Here is a 23,063-nt window from a genome sequence, read left to right on the forward strand (position 1 = left end):
GACTTTTGTCTTCAGTGGCATGTCCATAAATGTTGGGATGAATAGCAACATTCTCACAAGAATCATGGTCTGAATTTCACCATGGGCAATCAAGACGCTAGCAGTGCTATTCATGATCATCTTTGATTTTTCAATTCCATTTTCCACCATTTGAGGAACGTCATCGGAAAAAGAGAGTTTGGGGAATTTTTCTATGAAGTCAAAGCAGATGCCACTCTGGGAAAACATGGGAAGCACAGTCTGGGAAAACCTCTCTCCAGTGTCATCATCCAGATAAAGCACCCCAATCCATGTCCACCTGAAATGAAGAAGTAACTGGAGAATCCCTTTATACTGATGGTCCACATCTGGGAACATCTGGTGAAAGAAGACTCCTTGATCTTTGCAATCTACTACAAGAGCAGAACCATATGGGAGCTAAGTAAAGAGCAGATGGGAAATGGTATGTATGTATGTGCGTATATATGTTTTGTGTGTACAGTCAAACCTCGGTTGTTGAACGTAACCATTCTGAAAGCCCATTTTTCATTTCTGAGATGTTTGACAACCGAGGCACGGCTTCTGATTGGTTGCAAGAGCTTCTTGCATTCAAGCGGAAGCCGTGTCGGATGTTCAGGTTCTGAAAAACGTTCAAAAACTGGACCATTGACTTACGGGTTTTTTGCGTTCAGGAGCCAAAACGCTTGAAAATGGAGCCATTCGGGAACCAAGGTTTAACTGTACTGTCAAAAGAAAACACATATGCCTAAATACAGTGTTCCAATCTAGATTTCATTTTCTTTCTTTCATGAACCAGAAGGGTTCAATATATTATTAATTTTTAAGGCATAGACTTCACATATCCAACATTTCTCAAACCTCTCCTCAAAATCCCCTCAGATGTGAAATTCCCCTTCAGGGCATCAATTGTCCCATCCTTTGTATTCTAGCCTTTGTATCTGGACATAAATTGGGGAAGAATTTGCTTGATCCACCCTGATCTGATATTCTTGAATTTGGTTGTGGAATGAAACACAATTCCCATTGGGAGTGTCACATTTTCTGGTTTTGCAATGCATTTCCATGCACAGAATTCTGTGTGTCTTGTAGAGACCATAAGACGCACCTAGTTTTTGGAGGAGGAAAACAAGAAAAAATAATATTCTGAATCTCAGAAGCCAGAGCAGCAAGAGAGTTCACTATGATCCCTCTTGCTGTTCTGGCTTATGGAATAGCTGTGCAGCCGGCATTCGCCCCATAACACACACACACATTTCCCCTTACTTTTTGGAAGGGAAAAAGTGAGTCTTATAGAGCAAAAAATGCAGTATTTAAACACACTGAAAAGTGTCCATTTTTGTGTAAAAAGTGAGCAGAAAAGTGAAGGGGAAGGAAAAATGGGGTGAAATGTCACACAAAGGCATGCAATGGGATAGAACAGGATAGAAGTGGACCTATCTTTCAGTGCTAGGAAATGGCATGTAATTAACTGCTCAGTCCATCCCTATTATATGGACTGAGACCCTACCTGCCCGTGGACTGTCTGGCCAGAGCGGTGCATGCTCTGGTTATCTCCCGCTTGGACTACTGCAATGCGCTCTACGTGGGGCTACCTTTGAAGGTGACCCGGAAACTGCAACTAATCCAAAATGCGGCAGCTAGACTGGTGACTGGGGGCGGCCGCCGAGACCATATAACACCGGTCTTGAAAGACCTACATTGGCTCCCAGTACGTTTCCGAGCACAATTCAAAGTGTTGGTGCTGACCTTTAAAGCCCTAAACGGCCTCGGTCCAGTATACCTGAAGGAGCGTCTCCACCCCCATCATTCTGCCCGGACCCTGAGGTCCAGATCCAAGGGCCTTCTGGCGGTTCCCTCATTGCAAGAAGCAAAGCTACAGGGAACCAGGCAGAGGGCCTTCTCGGTAGTGGCACCTGCCCTGTGGAACGCCCTCCCATCAGATGTCAAAGCGATAAATAACTACCTGACATTCAGAAGACATCTTAAGGCAGCCCTGTTCAGGGAAGTTTTTAATATGTGATATTTTAGTGTTCTTTTGGTTTCTATGGAAGCCGCCCAGAGTGGCTGGGGAAACCCAGCCAGATGGGCGGGGTACAAATAATATATTATTATTATTATTATTATTATTATTATTATTATTATTATTATTTATATATACAGTTTTCTAATGTTTACTAAATCTAAAATGCTGGGTTGGACGATTCTTTATTTTTTGTGTGAGCACAACTTACCTGTGGAATCTTGTAGTTCCACAGCATAATTGCCATATTGAGATCAACATCAAAATTAGGTCCCCCAATGACTGCTATAAGATTGTCCTGGACATCACACTTGTAGTTAGGGAAGAATTTTCCTTTTGTGGAGAGGAGTTCCATGGAGGCAAGATATGTTGCGCTGGAACTGAAACCACTGTTATAGAGGTGGGAGCCAAGGCTGATGTTGGGTAAGATCCGGGGATTTTCATTTATCTCTTTCAGAGCAAATACCAAGGCCAGAATGTGTTGGTAGTGGTGAGTCAGTACCCTAAAATGAGAGAAAATATGACCTTGAAGTGGCAACCCCTCTTCTCTTAATTTCAAAAATAACTTCTCATCTAAATAGCTGCTTTAGTTAACCAGCATTTATATTTTATACAATTCAGCGACAAATTTAATAAGAACTTCACTTATTATAGCCTGTTCCTGACATTTTTCATGGGGAAATCTAGCAACACAGAATCAGATGCCATGCTACTACATTCAGTAAACCCTTTAGGTTCCCCAAACATTTCAAATGTTCTCCAGAACATAGTACCTGCTGCTATTAGGGTGATCTCTTGGTAAGGTAAAGGTAAAGGTAAAGTTACAGGTAGGTAGCCGTGTTGGTCTGCCGTAGTCGAAACAAAATAAAAAAAATCCTTCTAGTAGCACCTAACAAACTTAGAGACCACCTAAGTTTGTTATTTGGTATGAGCTTTCGTGTGCATGCACACTTCTTCAGATACACAAACAAAGGTAAAGGGTAAAGGACCCCTGACCATTAGGTCCAGTCGCGAACGACTCTGGGGTTGCGGCGCTCATCTCGCTTTATTGGCCGAGGGAGCCGGTGTACAGCTTCCAGGTCATGTGGCCATCATGACTAAGCCACTTCTGGTGAACCAGAGCAGCGCATGGAAACACCCTTTACCTTCCTGCTGGAGTGGTACCTGTTTGTCTACTTGCACTTTCAAACTGCTAGGTTAGCAGGAGCAGGAACAGAGCAATGGGAGCTCACTCTGTTGCAGGAATTCAAACCACCGACCTTCTGATTGGCAAGTCCTAGGCTCTGTGGTTTAGACCACAGCGCCACCTGCGTCCCCAGTCTTGGTAGATTGGTGCAATACAGAATAAAGGTAAAGGGACCCCTGACCATTAGGTCCAGTTGTGGCCGACTCTGGGGTTGCGGCGCTCATCTCGCTTTACTGGCCGAGGGAGCCGGCATTTGTCCGCAGACTGTTTTTGCAGGTCATGTGGCCAGCAGGACTAAGCCGCTTCTGGCGAACCAGAGGAACGCATGGAAATGCAATGCAGAATACTTGACATAAAATCAGGTTGCAATTAATATTGTTTGCCAAAGGAGCACAGGTTGCTAACATAGTTCAGATGCACATCATAACAACAACAACAATATAACAACAACAATAACAACAAAAATATACCAACTCTTAAGGATAATGAGATTATTTAATATTAGGGGGAAAGTATAAATAATAAGGACACGGGTGGCGCTGTGGGTAAAACCTCAGTGCCTAGGACTTGCCGATCGTATGGTCGGCGGTTCGAATCCCCGCGGCGGGGTGAGCTCCCGTCGTTCGGTCCCAGCTCCTGCCCACCTAGCAGTTCGAAAGCACTCTTAAGTGCAAGTAGATAAATAGGTACTGCGTTATAGCGGGAAGGTAAACGGCGTTTCCGTGTGCTGCGCTGGTGCTGGCTTGCCAGATGCAGCTTGTCACGCTGGCCACGTGACTCGGAAATGTCTTCAGACGGCGCTGGCTCACAGCCTCTAGAGCGAGATGAGCACGCAACCCTAGAGTCGGACATGACTGGCCCGTACGGGCAGGGGTACCTTTACCTTTACCTATAAATAATAAAGCAAATAGATTGCAGTATGTCAGACATAATTCTAATGAACAAAACTTTTCCTAGCAAGGGAGGGGTCTTTTGTTCAGCCCAACTTTTTAAGATAAGTGACCCAATTTGAATAACTCAGACTCAGTGCCGGATTTACGTATAAGCTAAACAAGCTATAGCTTAGGGCCCCACTCCCTTGGGGCCCCCCCAAAAAAATTAAAGGAAAAAAATTGTATTAATTGTATTTCAGTTCAACAATTACTTTGATAAAATATATATTTTGTTATGTGCAAATGGCTTTAGATACCTTTTAGGTCCATAAATTACCATATAGCATATATTCAACGACAAAAACAAACAAACAAACAAGCAAACAAAAAACAGCGACAATTTGTGGTTGACAAAGGACAGCTGGACATATAAAGGGCCCCATTACCTTCAGTAGTTTAGGGACTCATCCAACCTAAATCCGGCCCTACCCAGACTAATTCATGTAATAATCCTTTAAATTTCACAGTTCTCCAAAGTACTAAAATATGGGAAGAAATCATTTGTCGTGTTTTATTCTAAAACACATTTAGAACTGTGTAGAATGTAATAAAAGACATATTAAAATATAAGTTTAGGGGGTGTTTTTTTTAAAAATCACAGATTAGTATGGCAATGGAACACAAGTGATTTATGAGTGAACATACCTGAAATTGACAAAATATATACTGATCTTTCCATCCCTAACTGTTTCTATGATGCGCTTGCACATTACACAGCTGATCAATTAAGTACCAGTTCATAGCTTTGAAAATGAAGAGGCATTTATGGATGGCAACATTTGTGAGAGTGATTTATATAAATGCTCTCTGGGAAGAAAGTGGTTTGCTCCAAAAGTTGGAGTTTTTTGAAATTCACTGAAATTTCAGCTGAGTTAATGCGGAATGAAACTATCAAATTAAGCAACACTGATGAACGAAAGGAACAGTGGGCTAAGATAATTGGATGGAAGAAGAGACTTTATTGTAAAATATCAAAATATTAGATACAGTGGAACCTCTCCCTGCGACCATAACCCATTCCGGAGGTCGAAACGGGTCACTGGGAGAGGTGCCGTTGTGCGCAGGTGTGGGTGGCGATTGCCACTCTTGCGCCTGCACAACCGGCCACAATCCAGCAGGTTTGCTGCGGTCATTGGGCAAAATGGACGCAAGCAGAGGCAGATGTAAGAAGAGGTTTGACTGTATTAGTAAGTAAAGGTAAAGGGACCCCTGACCATCAGGTCCAGTTGTGGCCGACTCTGGGGTTGCGGTGCTCATCTCGCTTTACTGGCCGAGGGAGACGGCGTACAGCTTCTGGGTCATGTGGCCAGCAGGACTAAGCCGCTTCTGGCGAACCAGAGCAGAGCACGGAAACGCCTTTTACCTTCCTGCCGGAGGAGTACCTATTTATCTACTTGCCCTTGGACACGCTTTCAAACTGCTAGGTTGGCAGGAGCTGGGACTGAGCAACGGGAGCTCAGCCCGTCGCGGGGATTCGAACTGCCAATTTTCTGATTGGCAAGTCCTAGGCTGTGTGGTTTAACCCACAGCGCCACCCACATCCCTTGATTGTATTAAATAATGCTAAAAAATTCTGAAACTAGATCAACAGTTGCATCCAATGTTCTCCACCGTATTCACAGATGGCTAAACTGTGGAGGTCATTTCCCCACTTTCTTTTCCCCCAAGAGACGGTTGTAATTCTGCAATGGTGTGGAAAGTTTCAAAATAAAAATAATAATAAAAATCTGAAAATGTTTCAGACAATTCTAGCTTATGACAATTCAACTCAGCTGTAACAAGATAATTCAGATAGTGCCTTTTATGATCACCCAGAGGAGCTGTTCTAATACATTGAGGCAAAACTGTGAGAGAATAAATGTACCATTTAATTAATGCTTTCAGTCATATACAGAGCAGAATGCTGTCATGCAGAAGGTTTTCCATATAAGCTGGAAATGCATATAAAATGAAGCTGTGAAAAAGAAGAATATCAGGACAGATACACGATATGCTTAAGAAAACCCAACTCCTTACACAAGGTCATCAAAGAGCTCAGAAGAGAGACGTTGTTTGAAGTTTAGCGCACTTAAAAAATGGAAGATGTGCGAAATAATGCCACCAATTATAAGGTCTCCTGGCTGATAATACTTGTGATGGATAAGAAGAGGGTCACTAACATTGCATCTAGAAACAGGAACCATGCACACTGCCTGATGAAGTAGCACTGCTAGCAGTACCAATAATACCTCCATCTTGCACAAAAATCTTCTTGATAGAAACAGATCAATCTCTTCCTACACCAACATCGCCATGATACTGAATTGTACAGTCTGGCTTGAATGACCACTCACTTGGATGATTGAAGCCAGGGCTGTATGTTGCAAAATTTCATTTATCAGAGCCTTGTGTGTCTCTAGCCCCAGAAACAGAATGGAACTCTCTTTAGCTATTTATTTTTCCAGTTCTGAATGACACAGAAGATCTTAAATGCCTTCTTCCATCTGTGGTGTTTTGCTAGCAGCCAGCTGAACCGTTTAAGGAATTGGAGAAGTAGTAATTATAGATAATTCCATAACTATAGGGGAGATAATAACTTGCTCAGAATTCTGGATTCTCTAAGATGAAAACATATCGATCACATTTCAACAGAGCTCTCTCTTGGTTCTCCTTAATGTTAATGGGGAGACTAGGGAAAGGCCCTGATTCAGCAAAAGAGCTCAGTTTTCAGAGGCTGCCTGGTTTGTCTCAGTGTTATGTCTGGAGCTGGGATCTTAGAATAATAGGCAGGTAGGATTTTGTTGTTGTTTAGTCATTTAGTCGTGTCTGACTCTTTGTGACCCCCTGGACCAGAGCACGCCAGGCACTCCTGTCTTCCACTGCCTCCCGCAGTTTGGTCAAACTCATGCTGGTAGTTTCGAGAACACTGTCCCACCATCTTGTCCTCTGTCGTCTCCTTCTCCTTGTGCCCTCCATCTTTCCCAACATCAGGGTCTTTTCCAGGGAGTCTTCTCTTGTCATGAGGTGGCCAAAGTCTTGGAGCCTCAGCTTCAGGATCTGTCCTTCCAGTGAGCACTCAGGGCTGATTTCCTTCAGAATGGAGAGGTTTGATTGGCCATAGGAGCTGTCCAATCCAACTCCAGATGGGAAGTTTGAATTGGCCTATCACTTAGGTGTGAATACAGGATATATAGCCTGGGGTCTGGGTGGGGCCCCAGCAACAAACACACCTGAGGACTGTTCTTATTACAACTTGAATAAACTCCTTAAAACTGATGGCTCGATTCTGAGTATATTACACTCAGGTACGAAACAATAACCAAATCCAACAATTAAATAGATTTTTGCCTATGCATTCACTCTTATGGCATTTTTAAAATAAGAAACCATGATTGTTATCTTTTTGTCACAAATGATAGAAATTTGCTGGTAGAACAGCTGCTTCTAAGTAGATAAAGCATTGCAAAAATAGATTGAATTTGCCATAGTCCATCATTGCCAATGCACTTTGTAACACAAAATGTTTATTTGCAGCTGTATAGCTGAGTTCAGAGACTCATGTGTCTATGGCCCCATTTGCAAATGGCACAGTAGATAGTGTATTAATAGCATCCTCTAGTCTTGGTTCTTTGTTTCACATCTGACCCCTGAATTCCCTACTAACTAGAGCAGTGGTTATATAATAAGTGGTTCCCAACTTTCCCCCCGCCATGCTCCATCTAAGCATCTCTAAAATCTTGAGGCTCCCCTCTGAGTGACATATAATTTTTATTATTCAAAAAGTGAACTCCTATTTACGTGGAGGAAGCCACGTAAAGACCATTAACCATTCATAACTCATTCTCAAACTGCCCCCCTTAAAAATCAAATTGCCCCCCTGTGCCCCACGTTGGGAACCACGGAACTAGAATAATTAAGAGATGCAATTATGGTAAATTGGGTAATTCTGGTGTAGTCCATGGGTCACTCATAAACTGTAGTTCTTCTGGGACTCTACAAAAGAAAACAAGTTGCTTTTTGTTCAGGTCTCAGCAAGATTCTCCTGAGCGGGATGGCAAAGTATTTATTATGAGTCAAATATATGTGTTCCTGTACATAATTGCAAGATTTCTGAATAAATTTTAATCTATTAAGGCAGGGTCAAAAAGTTTGTATCCAATGGATGAGTTTGCACCCCTTATCACTCTTCTCAATCCACTCAAGTAGATCTAACAGAGCTATTGAAGAACTATTATCAGCATGCAGGGGAGATTTTATATTGTGATATGTAATATTGGGTGCGTAGATAATTGGTGGTGGGTTGAGAAATTATATGTCAGTTAATAACCTTACAAAATACTCCTTTTGGTTTCACAATGGTTACATTGCTGTCAGGACCATGGAGAGTAGTGGAAACAAATGAGATGCCATGTGTGTGGATAAATCATGGTTGATTGAGATATGATGAACCAGGACCAAACTTAAATATGGAATTCAGTTTATATTAACTTCATGTGTTCAGTTAATCCATATACAACTGACAATGACCTGGAAAGAAATATCTCTAATTTCCAGTGACAAAGAATTGCCTGGACCAGTGAGTCACTCTCGTCAGTTCTTAATTCTTTATTCTAATTAACTGCTCCCTGCTGTTCAGCTCAGGCCTCAGTAAAATAACATAGCATTTGGGGGTAAAGATGCAGCCCAGTAACCCACAACTGGAAGCCAAGATGGAGAAGATCTCCACAGCCACCATGTATTTGCCCTTGGTGCTCAGGTAGGTTGGAACAAAGGAGAGCCACACACTGCAAAAGACCAACATGCTGAAGGTGATGAATTTGGCTTCATTGAAACTGTCAGGCAACTTTCTAGCTAGGAAAGCCACCGTGAAGCTCACAACAGCCAGCAAACCCATGAATCCCAGGACACAATAAAACATGATAGTGGAGCCTTCATTACATTCTAGTATTATTTCTTCAGTCATTGAGTGCATGTCAACGTCTGGGAAAGGAGGAGAAGTGGCCAGCCATATGCTACAGATTGTGGCTTGAATAAGGGAGCAGGAAAGAACAATTGGGGTGCCCAGTGGCTTCCCTACCCACTTCCTCATCCTGGACCCTGGCTTGGTGGCCATGAAAGCCAGAACCACAATGGTGGTTTTGGACAATATGCAAGAAATTGCCACTGAGAAGATCATGCCAAAAGCAGTTTGCCGAAGGAGACAGGTGACTTCCTCAGGCTGGCCAATGAAGAGCAGAGCACAAAGGAAGGAGAGGAGGAGGAAAAGGAGGAGAATATAAGTGAGGTTGCGGTTGTTGGCTTTAACTATGGGAGTATCTCTGTGCTTTGTGAATATTTGAAGCACCAAAGCTGTGATGAAGGAAAAGAAGAGGGCCAACGTGGCCAAACTGATCCCCAACGGTTCTCCATAAGACAAGAATGTTTTGTCTTTGGGGAGGCAGCCGTCCTGTTCATTGTTTGCATATTGATCTCCAGGGCATTCTAAACAGTCGTCCATGTCTGAAAAAGAAAAATGAAAAATGCTATACTATACTTGTGAAGCCTTTTGCACTCAGAAGAAATCAAGGCAAATGGTCAGAAAGCCTTGAATGATGGCTGCTGGATCAGTACTGGTAAAATATATATAGGTATTTGGCCCAATTCTTTCTATATACAAGAGGGCTGTATTTACTTAGGATTCCAGAGCAATGCAGGTCTTCACTACAACTGAAAGAAGAGAAGTTCATCACCTGGATATCACCAATCATAAGTTCTCCCTGTTTCCATCATCTCCTCCTCTGCTGAAATCCTTACCTCTGCATTCCATGAGCATATGAGACGATGCTCCAAAACAGGTACATCTTACTGGTATCTTTGGACACCATTCTCTTACCATCCTTCTCTACTTATTTTAATTTTCATGTACTGGATCATAGAATCATAGAATCATAGAATCATAGAGTTGGAAGAGACCACAAGGGCCATCGAGTCCAACCCCCTGCCAAGCAGGAAACACCATCAGAGCACTCCTGACATATGGTTGTCAAGCCTCTGCTTAAAGACCTCCAAAGAAGGAGACTCCACCATACTCCTTGGCAGCAAATTCCACTGTCAAACAGCTCTTACTGTCAGGAAGTTCTTCCTAATGTTTAGGTGGAATCTTTTTTCTTGTAGTTTGGAACCACTGCTCCGTGTCCGCTTCTCTGGAGCAGCAGAAAACAACCTTTCTCCCTCCTCTATGTGACATCCTTTTATATATTTGAACATGGCTATCATATCACCCCTTAACCTCCTCTTCTCCAGGCTAAACATGCCCAGCTCCCTTAGCCGTTCCTCATAAGGCATCGTTTCCGGGCCTTGGACCATTTTGGTTGCCCTCCTCTGGACACGTTCCAGTTTGTCAGTGTCCTTCTTGAACTGTGGTGCCCAGAACTGGACACAGTACTCCAGGTGAGGTCTGACCAGAGCAGAATATAGTGGCACTATTACTTCCCTTGATCTAGATGCTATACTCCTATTGATGCAGCCCAGAATTGCATTGGCTTTTTTAGCTGCCGCGTCACACTGTTGGCTCATGTCAAGTTTGTGGTCAACCAAGACTCCTAGATCCTTTTCACATGTACTGCTCTCAAGCCACGTGTCACCCATCTTGTATTTGTGCCTCTCATTTTTTTTGATCATACTTCACAATTCTTATAACTAGTATACCCCCAAAATAAATAAAACAACTCCTACCCTTCTTGTCTGAAATCTTGCCTTCTGGACACGGGATGCAATCATAGCAGCAAGGTGGCTTCCCTTCCTTCTTGGTCCGACTGTAGCCCAATTGGCAATTCTCATTGCACAGAGAAAGGGGTTGTGCCTGTCCAAAAAGGAAAGAAGATGGCAATTTCTGACTTAAACATGCCATACCTGTTCCTCAGATGGGGCCAAATTTACCCCCCTGTTTCCCACACGGGCAGGAAGTCTGAAGTGCCAATCAGATCCGGATGACCATTCACATCCCAAGGAGTTGCTGCCCTTGGTCCTTCTGTTGTTTGCTTCACAGCAAATGCCCTCCCACTGTCTGATACGGAATGTCCCCTGCTGAACACTGAGCAGCCCGCAAACACCCTGGACCCACTTTTATGGGGCCTTTGAGAACTTTGGCTCACACCTCACCCTTAGGTTCTGGGGTGCTTCTGCTCTTCATTTATTTATTTTTACTGATTGATTTTATATTGAATAAATAAATAAGTTGCCAATGTTTCCTGGTTCTGTGTGTCTTCCTTTCTTCTCACAATTATATGTTTCAGACTTTAGGTGATGAAATTTGCTTCGTCGCTTCCTAACCATATAAGTTTTTTAGCTGTGGCTCCTTTGAACGTTATCTGAGAATCTCAGAGGCCCAAACAAGGTATTGTTATGTTATGCTACAGCAATGTTTGGGGTAACAACGAAGAACAGTGATGAGGTTCTTCTGCACTTTGTTTCATATTTTAAATTCAGTTATTAATAAGCCCACCTACCCAACTTCTTTCTATTTCACATTTTGCCATTATAAGCTTTCCACTGCCTGTGCTGTTTTCATTTTAATGTTGGTCCCCCGTCTTCTTCAGGAGGTGAGTTAAATCACATATAGTTGCATCTTGGAATACCGGTTTCAGAGTCTGAATAGTGGACCCCCTTTTTTTAGCATTGAGGAAATGTCTGGAGACACTCTGAAATGGACCTTACCTGGTTGAACCTGATGGGCCAGGTGATGGTATCATCATGAATGGAGAGTCTCTTGCTTGGGGGAGCCTGGGGGTTCATCATTCCAACCTTAACTCTGAAAAAGGAGTCATTTGGGAATGTGATCCAGTTGATGATATCCAATTCAGTTACCAAATCCCCCTTCTGGCTAAATGAAACCTCTTCCCCGGCACTATTGTTAAATGAGAGGCCTCTCAGAAAGTGGTGGAGCTAAATTAGTGCAGAGAAGAGGGAAGAAATCCACAAGGGTATTAGAAAGATACAGATGCATAACAGGATGATATTATTTCCCTTCAATTGTTGGCATCTGTCTGTCTCGAGAACAATGGAGTGTGGCCCCAGGGGTGAGGTCAACCCGCTGTGTTAGCAGACTGAAGTGACCTCCCTGGACTGCAAGCCAGGACAGTCCTGGGCTGCCCAGAGGACAAGGCTCCCCTCTCGGTCATAGAATCATAGAATCATAGAGTTGGAAGAGACCACAAGGCCCATCGAGTCCAACCCCCTGCCAACCCCCTGGTCTTGCTGATGTGGTTGAAAGGAAAGCAGAGCAGGACTTTTGGCACCAGCTTGGTTTCAGGGGTTGCCAAAAGGAAGCGTAGAAAATAACATCCATCCGCCTAAGAGACTCCACTCTGGATCTTTGTAGGGCTTCCTTTTTAGCCTTTAATTCCTTTGAAGATATCCCAGAAGGTAGCAGAGGTGGAGACCATTCATTTCAACTCTGCACAAGGTCGAGATCAAGGATTCTGTTCGCAGTAATTCTAACAGCTCATCCACGCTATACATTTAAAGAACTCTTGTTACAGTCATGGTTTTCCCCAAAGAATTATGGAAAGGGAAGTTGCTTAAAGGAGTTGAGAGTTGTGAGGAGACCATTAAAAAACTACCGTTCGCAAGATTCCTTGGTGGAAGCCATGGCTCTTAAAGTGAAACTAGAGTGCTTTAATGTTGCAGATGTGCCCCTAGTGTTTTAAAATGAGAAATATAGCAGTCCTATCACATTTCTATGCTAAAAGATGAGGGTAAGAAGAAAAAGAAAAAATACAGTGCTGGAGGAGACTCTTGAGAGTCCCATGGACTGCAAGAAGATCCAACCTCTCCATTCTGAAGGAAATCAGCCCTGAGTGCTCACTGGAAGGACAGATCCTGAAGCTGAGGCTCCAAGACTTTGGCCACCTCATGAGAAGGGAAGACTGCTTGGAAAAGACCCTGATGTTGGGAAAGATGGAGGGCACAAGGAGAAGGGGACGACAGAGGACGAGATGGTGGGACAGTGTTCTCGAAGCTACCAACATGAGTTTGACCAAACTGTGGGAGGCAGTGGAATACAGGAGGGCCTGGCATGCTCTGGTCCACGGGGTCACGAAAAGTCAGACACGACTAAACAACAAGAAGAAAAAGAGCTTTCTAAACAGTCAAGGAACTATTTTTGCACCCTGAAAGACGGTGAACTATTCTATATATTCTATATATTATATTACCTGCCATGGCTGTGGATCCAGCCTGTTCCCTCTTAGTTCATCCATCATTACACTGTGTTTGAATCTGGAGAAATGCATGTTTTGTAAAGCGTGTGCCACTGCCAAGACTGCTTTGTAGATGCTGTAGCTGTGGGCAGTCATGCTCCTTTCAAAGACAGACCCAGGAAGAGTCTCAAGCTTCTCTGTCCCAGTGCAGAGTTCATTGTCTTTCTTTTCAAAAGAACAAAGAAATGCCTCTTCCCAGAAAGTTCTGATGAAAACATCCTCCCTTTCTGTGACAGGGCTTCTCTCCTGAAGAAATTTCTGGAATCCTAGAAGATTAGCTGAATGAACTGCAAACGAAATGGCACCATGGAGAACATGTATGTCCCAATTTCTTTGAAAGGAAAACGATGTAAAATCCATCTGGGCAGTCATAATCCAGACTTTTGCCATGATGTCCACTGGCATATTCATTGTTTCTGCCAAGAAGGGCATTAATCTCAGTGCCACCATGGTCTGAATTTCACCAATCACAACCACGACATTGGCGGTGCTGCCCATAACAACACTCATTAGTTTAGAACCGTCCTTCAAAATTTCCATAGACTCACCCGAAAAGGTTACTTTGGGAAATGTTTCTGTATAGTCACAGCAAATACCTCTTCTGGCAAACTTGGGAAGGACATTTTGTACAAATCTCTCTCCGTTGTCATCACTCAGAGTCACCACCCCAATCCACATCCAGCTGAAATGCAGCAGTAGCTGGAGAATCCCATCATATTGATGGGCCACATCAGGGAACATCCGGTGAAGGAACTCTTCTTGGATGTTGTTACTCGTCACGGGAGAAGAGCCATAGATGAACTGAAAATGATTGTAAAAATTATGCTTGCAAATTCCATCCACTTTGGTGTTTTTATATACCCTCTTATGGTGAATGAACACAGTTGAGACCGCACAGGGGAAATTTAAAACTTTTTTTTAAAAAACAACACACACACAAAAGTTGAATATTGGGGCCCTATATGGAGTGGCTAGATTTCTTGAAATACTTCAATTTATACATTTTTTTTCCCGCTCAGACACCCGTAGAGTCTAAGGTCTTTGCTGCCCTTATATTTTCAATCAAGGGAAAGGCACTGCAAGGGTCACTTCTCCCTTAAATTTCCCATGTGAATGTCACCATCAGAACATATAAGTATACAGTATCAGTCATGTGAACACAGAATAAAGAGCATAGTTATGTTTCTGTTGAATTATCCATAGGACAGCTCTTTCCACATCATGATAGGATTGAACCACGAAGAATTTGGAGGGGGGGGGGAATTAAAATGGATTTGTAAAGGCCATTGAGCCCAATCAAGCAATGATTATTTTTGATGACTAGACTGCATGTGAACCTCAATCATGGGTTCTGTGCTGGGATGCTTAAATATTAGAAAGGAGAGAATTAGCCTTCCCTGCACTGAGAAATCAAACATATCATGCAGAATTCAAGACAGAATGGTTGTTCCTCATATTCTGGTGTATTATGGGCAGGGATGAGTTTTGCTCATTGTGAGTCATTCACACTTTGTAATATCAACCTGGGGCCTCCAGGGATAGAATCCAATAGAAGTGTGAATAGCATCCTAAATGGCCACACTCAATGCACACATCTCTGTGAATCCCTCAACCGGTAGCATGAAAGGATGCAGTGCAGGAGAAACGTGAATGGCTTCTCCAATGGCTCTCTTACCTGTGTCATCTTGTAGATACTCAGGACCGTTGCCATGTGGAGACAGATGTCAGAATTCGGTCCCCCGATGACGGCTACTGGACTGTTCTCAACACCACACTTATAGTTGGGGATGAGTCTGCCCCATCCAGACAGCAGCTCCATGGAGCCATGATAGGTCCAGCTTGCAACAAAATGGCTGTTCAAGATGTGGAATCCCAGGGTGACATTGGGCAAGATCTGTGGGTTGTCATTGATCTCCTTTACAGCAAATACCAAAGCCACAATGTGCTGGTAGAGTTGTGTCATGAGCCTGCAATGAGGGGTTCATTTTGCACCTTCTACAGAAAAGGACATTGTCTACATTTCTACTTATCTCTTTAATGAGAGAAAAATACATCAGATGAGAACAGACATTCATCCTTGAATCCCATATTATTTTTCGAATCTGTTAAGAAATATTTCTATCTTGTCAATCCAGAGAAGCTTCTTCTGATTCTTATCTTGATCAAGTCCTATGCAATATTTCAAATGCATAGAATAGGCTTCAATTATACTTCACACCATCTATCCCTCCAAATTCAGGGTGATCTACAATAGATATAGCACACCCAATAAGATGCTAAGTTGGGGTTTTGAAATTCCATGCATTACTCACTTGATCCCCTTCCCCCAGGGCCCTATGGCCTGCAGGTAGGAGCATCTCTGTTTGAACAATCTAAGCTTGATTACTAGTACCACTACAAATGCTGATAAATCAGCACAGATGATTCAGGTGTTCAAATGCTTGAATTTGCATGATATTAGCAAGGCATCTTGAATTGGATCTGATAGTTCCTCAGTGAACTCAGGTGCCTGGAAACTTGAAGCAACAACTTTTATCAGAAGGGAAGCAGCCTGAGATTGAGTTGAAGAGGGGATTTGTTCTTCCGTTTTGACAGCCAGGTCTGGTATTAATCACAGATCAGTATTATTTTTAAAACTATGCTTGTTTTATTTCTTAAAGTGAATATTAGTTGCTTTTCAACCACTAACTTACTATATGCACATTATGAAAAGATCTCTCTTTCCCATGGAGAAACAGTTGTATCCCCATTCAGCAGGGGGCAGAAACACCCCACAAGGGTGATATTTTCCCCACACCCCTCTTTCCTTGGATCACATAATCCTCTTTCCACGCTGCCTTTCCCTGTGCCAATTAATGGAGAGGTCACTCTCCTGGGGAAAAGAGGCAATATCCCAAAAAACTGGATGGAGAGGAAGAAAAGCCCAGCCCTTCTTCCCTTGATAACGGGTCCTCATTGGAAGGGTAAGATTTAATTCACATCATTTATCCTGGGGATCTAGGTTACTATTTCCATCACTCACCTTCTCCTTTGCAAGTCAGTGGAGTGATCTGCCCAACCCACCACAACCTTTGGGATACCAAGGCCATTTCTGGCAGGCTGAGATTTCCCCCACTTTAGTCTTTCCTGAGAGTGCATTATCTGTTTTCAGCCTCCACCCCTGTCCCCACAATTCCTATTGTGTCCACCTCAAGTCCGCTCAGGCAGGAGAACCACTGCAGGAATCATTCTGAAACATGACAGAACTTGTTCCTTAGAGAGGTGAGCACGGCTACAAATTGCATCCAAATTATAGCAGGTTGGACAAATTCTATGATGCACAAGAGAAAATAAATACATCTGCCGTTGCTACTATTAAAGTTGGAAATGTGGTAAACTGGACTTGCTTCACGAACATTAATTTAAGACAATGGTTGGCACTCTTAGCAGAAATGGGCTCGAGCTCTCAGGTCTCCACTTCCCCGCCCCAGATAAAAGCACATCAAACGCAGAAGCACAATAATTACCTATTAGGAAAGCTGATTGCACCAACAGCAAAATAGGAAAACATTGAATATGGATGCATTATATTGTTAAATAAACACAATTCCTTACATCTGGTCATCAAAGAGTTTAGCAGAGGGACGTTCTTTGAATGTTATCTCGTTTACGAATGTATAGACCTGAGACATGATGCCAGCAATCATGAGGTCTCCTGACTGATAATATTTGTGAAGAATGGGAAGAGGGTCACTGGTGGGGCACTGAACCAAAGGAATCTTGCATGTACTTAGAGGCAGCCGTATTAATAGTAAGATCACAAACACTACCATCTTGCAAGAAAACTCTTTACTGCAAAGGACACTTCACCTCTTTGTAATGCAAGAGTCCCTGCCTTAAATTAGTACTCCAGCAGCTGAGTTGAAGAAGGCAGAACTGAAGAATCAGTACCCGGGTGAAAGAGCCTTGCATTTCTATAGCCTTAGTTTACATTTTGAATGTGCCCACTTGAACTTTCCTGGGTTGGGGAAATATAGCTGTGATTATGATTAATTTGATAATTACAGGAGACATAACTTATGGCAGCTGTTGTTTATAACTCACTCATAATTGCTAAAGAAATCATGTTTTCCTCCCATAGCAAATGTCTTCTTTGATCCTGCTCAAAGTTATAGAGAATCACAGGAGAGAGGGGAAAATAGAAGATTTGTACTCCCTCTCCCATGGAGATGGAAAAACTTTTGCACTTTCCTCCATGTGTGATGGAGGTGGGCAAGGTTATATGTCAAATTAGAAGAGGCTTGGGGTGGTATTCAATATTCGTCCTACTCAGAGTAGATCCACTGAATTTAATGAGCATGACTAACTTAGGTTAAATAATTCAGGATTTAGTTGAATGCAACCCTGGGTCTCCACCTTTTCCAAGAGCAGCAGTTCAGGCAGTCTTAGCCCAGCCTCTTCAGAGTAGGGTGCCTTGCATTAATCCAGTCAGTTGCAGTCATTTTCTGGAAATGGCACCTTTTATGTATTTATGCCCATGATCACTGCAGATGGTGACAGCAGCCACGAAATTAAAAGACGCCTGCATCTTGGGAGAAAAGCAATGACAAACCTAGACAGCATCTTAAAAAGTAGAGACATCACCTTGCCATATAGTAAAAGCTCTGGTTTTCCCAGTAGTGATGTATGGAAGTGAGAGCTGGACCATAAAGAAGGCTGATCGCCGAAGAATCGATGCTTTTGAATTCTGGTGCTGGAGGAGACTCTTGAGAGTCCCATGGACTGCAAGAAGATCCAACCTCTCCATTCTGAAGGAAATCAGCCCTGAGTGCTCACCGGAAGGACAGATCCTGAAGCTGAGGCTCCAAGACTCTGGCCACCTCAGGAGAAGAGAAGACTCCCTGGCAAAGACCCTGATGTTGGGAAAGATGGAGGGTGAAAGGAGAAGGGGACAACAGAGGGTGAGATGGTTGGATAGTGTTCTCGAAGCTACCAGCATGAGTTTGACCAAACTGCAGGAGGCAGTGGAAGACAGAAGTGCCTGGCGTGCTCTGGTCCAGGGGGTCATGAAGAGGCGGACATGACTAAACGCCTAAACAACAACAACAACAACATGTATTTATGTATTTTGAGTTTATGTATATTGAGTGGTTAAAAGAAGATTCACATAATATCTCGTAGTGTCCCTGTATAACCTTTGGAAGACACCTGAAGGCAGCCCTGTATAGGGAAACTTTTTAATGTTTGATGTTTTATTATGTTTTCATATATTCTGGAAGCCACCCAGAGTGGCTTTTTCCTCAGAAAAAAATTGTGGGGGACTTTGTCAAAAGCCTTACTGAAATCAAGATACACTATGTCCACAGCATTCCCCTGATCCACCAAGCATGTAATTCTATCCAAAAAAAAAATTATTTTTGAGATATCCACGCTGGGTCTTGGTAATCACAGCATGCTTTTAAGAGCTCACAGACTGACGGTTGAATTATCTGTTCTAGGAGCCTTTCTGGTTTTGGATGCAGCTCATCAGGTCTTGGAGATCTGAATTTATTTAAAATTGTTAGCTGTTCCCTTACCTCCTCTTTTCCTATCTTGGGCTACACCTCCATCCTTACATCAATTATTTTAAATAAAAAAAAATTGTCCAGTAGCACCTTAGAGACCAACTAAGTTTGTTCTGGATATAAGCTTTCGTGTACATGCACACTTCTTCAGATACACGAAAGCTTATACCCAGAAAAAAATTAGTTGGTCTCTAAGGTGCTACTGAACATTTTTTTTATTTATTTTGACTGCGTCAGACCAACACGGCTACCTACCTGAATCTAGAATCATTTATTTTGTTATCTCCTGGTTGGACACTTCTTTCCTTTTGGGTGAAGATAGAGGCAAAGTAGGTTTTGAGTAGTTCTGCCTTCTCTCTGTCACCTCATAGAATTTCTCATGTTCCTCATGCAGAGGACCTACCACTTGTTTGTCCTTCCTCTTGCTTTGAACATAGCCAAATAAACCTTCTTTAGAATTACTTGTAACCTCTCTTGCTTATTCTGAGCTTTAAGCAGCCTGATCTTCATCCTAAACTGTTGCATTTTTCTCCCTTGTGATTTCCCCTTTCTTCCATTTCTTACACATGTCCTTCCTGACTCTCAGCTCATCTGCAAGCTCCTTATGCAGCCGCACCGGTTTCCTTAGATGCCTCCCACTTTTCTTTCTTGTTGGAATTGTCTGCCTTTGGGCCTTCAACATTTCTCATTTAGAAGCTCCCATCCCTACTGGGCTCCCTTCTATTCATTCCAGACTATGGGACCTCACCCAGTAGCTCCTTAAGCTACTGGGACCTCAATGCATACTTTCCACTTTGGATCCAGGACATGGGCGCCGGTCAAAATGCCAGGGGTGGAAGTGGCGGCAGTATTGGCAGCGGCAGCAGCACTGCCCCTACCCTCTACTGGGCTCCGGCAGCCACGGCTTCCTCAGGGCTGCCTTTCACCACCAGACTGCAGCTCCACTCCCAGTTCAGGCCTAAGCATGAGGTGGAAGTAGCAGGGAGAAGGAGGAGCAGGGGCAGTGCCCCACCTCTCCTCCACTGGATTCCAGCACTTGAGGAACTGTGAAGGCCGTAGCTTCCTTGGTGCTAGCCCAGTGGGAGGGAGAGAAAGAGCTGCCATTGAACAGCCCCAACAACTGCCAGAGGGGCAGAGAGCATCCAGAGCCCGTTTGCCTCATGCTCCCCCTGTGCCAGCAGCCACTCATGGCCCACTCCTTTCCATGTGCTGCCGCCACCTTCCTGCTGAGCTCACAGTTCCCAGGGGCCATGCGCTCTGCACACTCCAGTGGTGCCAGTAAGCCACAGTTATCCACTGGGGCTGGGCAAGGCGAAGCAAGGCAAAGCAAAGTGAAGGGCTGTCCTTGCTTCTTCGCTCTGCCAACCTGGCACATTAATGTTTTTAAGCTCCCTCCGCGCACTCTGATTGGAGGAGAGTCTGGCTTCTCCCAGCAGCCACCACAACTGCCTTCTTTCATTGCTAAACTTATTTAAACACTGAGAAGAGCAGAAAGTTGTGCTCCTCAGAGGTGGCTGCCCAAAGGAGGACACACGGATCCCAGGACATTCCTGGATCCAATCAGAGACCAGGCTGACTTCTTTGAATCTGGGATGCCCTGCTCAAGAGAACAGCTCAAGAGAACAGTTGAGTGTTATGTTCTATGTATTCTGGGTTCTCCCTATGGCCTTCCTCCAGCTTATTCACTTCTATTTCTTCTTTATAGGAAGTGGAATTAAGTGGAGGGATATTAGGTGGACCTAGGAGATCAAGGTTAAAATCACCAATCAGCCATGAAGTTCACAGTGTGACCTTGAGCCAGCTGGCTGCCTTCTCCCTACTAGTTTTTATAAGCCAGTAGTGGGAAGAGTCAAATACAAATGGAACTCAAAACCCACAATTCCTCTTTGAAACAGCTTTCCATTTTTCATTGAACTGGGAAGGTTCATTGGAACTCAGATTACTTGCTTAGGAACAACACTGTGAAGACCTCAAAAGAACACCCTGCCAACCTTTAGTCTCCAAGTACAGTGGTACCTCGGGTTAAGTACTTAATTTGTTACAGAGGTCCATTCTTAACCTGAAACTGTTCTTAACCTGAAGCAGCACTTTAGCTAATGGGGCCTCCTGCTGCTGCCATGTGATTTCTGTTCTCATCCTGAAGCAAAGTTCTTGACCCGAGGTACTATTTCTGGGTTAGCGGAGTCTGTAACCTGAAGTGTCTGTAACCTGAAGCGTATGTAACCCGAGGTACCGCTGTATAGCCTTTCCCTTACGTGCCTCCAGCAACAGGGACACCTTGTTGTCTGCAAATCCAAGAGTGTTTGACCATGCAATAATTGTGCTGCTCCAAGAATGCTCATATCGAACCTCACAGGGGAAACAGTGAAGACTCAAGAAGGATCTTATATATTATCTCCCCCCTCAATAAATAGGAAATATTGGAACTTCAGTTTGTCTCTGTCAGTCACTCTGTCGATTTCATGATCTTACTGCCCTTTCCCTTCCCACATGCCACAACCACATGTATTGTATGTTTCAAGTTGTACCACGGCATTTAAGCCTCCATTGTCACCTTCATGAGTCCCTCACATTGCTTTCCAACTCTAAGATGGCAAAAGGAAATTCCCCACTTCCATAGGAATTGATCTATATTTGTTAATATACAGTAACTAGTCAGTTTCAGCTGTTAGCCCATGCAACATTTGGGATTTCTGAAGTGTTTAGAAAAACAGATGTCTGCATACACTAACCATTTCTGTAAGGAAATGTAAGACTCTGTATCACACCTGCAACTGGAGCCAGTGTTATTTTAACTATTTTCTCCCTTCCCTTAACTCTTGGACAAGGAAACATCCCTGAAAATCATGTCTCCATTGGTGACACATGTACAGTTGGGGGAAATGGTGCAGGTGTGATTGAGGAAGAGTGTTGGGAAAACTAGGAAACTCCCTTCAGGGCACCAGTTTGCCGCTGGACTGCCTGGGGCACTCGCAATTACCAGAGCACCACTCAATAACAAATATGCATTATTATTTTGATCTTACTAGAAGTCACAGAGCTCAATGCTCTAAGGTGATAACTTAGTAATTATGTCAAATTGCTGGGATTCACCATCTATCTTGCAAAATCCCGTGTACATTTTATCAGGCCATGAACACAATCAATATCAGAAAGTGTATATAAAATAAATCCTGAGTTATTTAGAACCCAGATGAGAAATTCTGAACATGAAGGTTTTCATGGATCAGGTCATTGGCAATTTCCCTTTATCAAAACAATCTAGAGTCATTAAATGAATGTTCTTGTAATGCAGTTTATAGAAGATGAGATACAAATCTGACTTTCAGCATCCCTGTTGGCCCCAAGATGGTAGGAACATTTCTGCTGCTGATCCTTCTCTTCCTGTGGCTGCAGTTGCCTCCAACTGAGAGCAAGGAACACTCTGCTAGATGCACCATGATGGAGCCTTTCCAGCTTCCATACCAGAATTATCAGAGAGGGGACCTAGTCATTGGAGGAATTGTTACCTATTTCGGCTTTGTATTTGAAGAAATAGATTTCCATGAGCACCCAAACACAAAGCTTATAGATGAACTTCTGTAAGGAAAAAACTCTATTCTTCATAGTGTACCCTTGGTGAGCTCATGTATGCGACAATTACTCCAAACATACGATGGCTCCCTCAGAACATGTTTCCCTGTCACTTTTATCAAATAGGATGTTGAACATATATTTTCTTCTTTTTACATTGTGATCTGGTCATCTTCTTTGTTGCTTTATGCTGCTTCTTGGTGTTTCTATCTTCTGCCGGTTCTGCTTTCTCATCACCTGAGCCCATGGCTCTCACCACTCTCTCCCAACTTCATCCTCAACCTCCCTCTGTGTTTCCTTTCACACCATTAACGTCTGTTTTCCTTTGCAACAAAGCTTGATCCTCACATCCACAATCACTATCCTTTAATCTGACAGTCACAGATGAATTTGGCATATGAATAACATAGAATTTGGATTATATTCTCTGCTTTGCAATGTAAACCATATTGGGTAAAAAAACCAAGTATCCAAACTGAGTTATATGCAGAGTATTAATAAACCTGAGTTAGTCTGATCTATTAATTCCTAATGGGTCTTCTTGGATTATGACTAACATTGACTACAGTATATTTTGTACAGACAGAATTT

General features: G+C 43.2%; 1 protein-coding gene across 1 annotated transcript in view; it reads right to left on the minus strand.

The window, feature by feature from the left end:
* The window catches only part of METTL25B (methyltransferase like 25B), a 492,409-nt gene that overhangs the window by 62,464 nt on the left and 406,882 nt on the right, over positions 1 to 23,063 (minus strand). The window lies entirely within an intron of this gene.

This window comes from Podarcis erhardii, assembly GCF_964252035.2.
Source record: "Podarcis erhardii genome assembly, chromosome: 15".
NCBI classification, from domain to species: domain Eukaryota; kingdom Metazoa; phylum Chordata; class Lepidosauria; order Squamata; family Lacertidae; genus Podarcis; species Podarcis erhardii.